We start from the raw sequence: 1,611 nt of genomic DNA, 5'->3' as shown, positions 1-1,611 counted from the left end.
CTATTCACCAATTTCGAATCCATCCCCTATTCCCCCTGCTAATTTCCCCCCGCATCCACCATCACCCCCTCAGATAGATACCACCCCCTCGATCCTACACCATGGCTATTCTCCCGCTGCTCTCTTCCCCCATCTTTTCCACGATGCCCAGGAACTCTTAGAGTACATGGCACACTCCACCCTCACCCATCAAGATTTGGTCGTCGTGAGGATCCCAGGATTCGATGGCCTTTTCTCGGTGCCAGTAGCGTCCCTCGTCCTCCTCGACCTTTTCTCCCTCAATCCCTATGATCCTAGCTTGTACTAATAGCACCTCCCCTCCCCCCTTTCTTCTTCTCAAATCCATTCACCAAAACCTCTTTCCTTTTTATTCTGTCGCTATTCTCTCCATAACTCCTTCATTCTGCCACGATACTACACACACACACACGCACACACACACATACACACTCTCACGCATTCATAAAAGCGTACTCGTATGTATGACTCAGAGTTGAGATCCAAAAAATTGTATTTACTCGACAAAATTGTATTTATTTATTTTTTTTCTTCCCAAAATGTATCACTCAAAAGTTTGTGTTTTTTTTATTATATTATTATTAAATTAACTCCCGGGTAGTTTTTCTTTCTTTCAAATATAATCTCTCCTCGTATTCTTAAGCTCTCCCGCGATTGCACTTAGCCTTCTCCCCGGTCACTCGGATTAAGTTCCATGACCGAAAGTCAAGACATACGGCCGTACTGGCGCAGCTGGCGTTAAAGTGCGCCTCTCTCGGCACACTGACCCAGTTTGGGCCCTTTTTCAAAGTACGTCCGACTCGTGTGTCCGTTTAGCGGAGCACGAGCAGAGGTTTCCGCTTCGTCCTCCGTTCGACCCCCGGCTCGTTAGGAGCCTCAGGACGAAGCGAAGCGCCTCCCGATTTGCGTCGGTCCTTCCCCACGGCTCCCTTGTGGTCCGGAGCCCGGACACGACCAAATCGGTCTAACAATTCGGTTCCTCCTTACGTTCACCCCCTCAGCTCCGCATGCGCACGGAGCTTGGACGTAACAGAATTATAAAATAAAACAGCAGTTGTGCGCAATAAATGGCACATGTGGCTCGAATCTATTGGACATCCGGCAAATGGTCGATAACGAAAGTTGTCTTAGACACATACCCCTGTATCCCATTTCACAACCGATATCCCTAATTCTAATCCTAATCCTGCATTGGCCCAGCAGCATACGTGTGCTCTGCACTCGGCACCACTAACTCGCCAATATAAAAAGAGAGGCCCTCCACGAGTAACAGCAGTTAGCAGTCAGAACTCGGTAGTCAGCAGTCAGTTATCAGTCAAACTCCATCTCCGAAATTGCCGGTTCGCGATTACACGTTAGTTACGCCAGTAAAACTCCACCTCTGACACAAAACTTTGCCGATCTGTGATCTTAACCGATCATAGTGGTAAGCCGCGATCCGTTAGATCGAGTGATCCATTTGTTATTACTGTCAAGTAATAAGAGTGACTCGACCGGAGCCTCCACATCCGAGTGGCAACCTTCCGTGGAGTGCTGAGACCAACGATTTCGGCCGCTAGATTCACCCACATCCGCAGAACAATAGTAAGTCCC

The sequence above is a fragment of the Trachymyrmex septentrionalis genome, unplaced genomic scaffold (assembly GCF_001594115.1).
Source record: "Trachymyrmex septentrionalis isolate Tsep2-gDNA-1 unplaced genomic scaffold, Tsep1.0 scaffold115, whole genome shotgun sequence".
Lineage (NCBI taxonomy): Eukaryota > Metazoa > Arthropoda > Insecta > Hymenoptera > Formicidae > Trachymyrmex > Trachymyrmex septentrionalis.
This window is presented reverse-complemented; position numbering follows the sequence as displayed.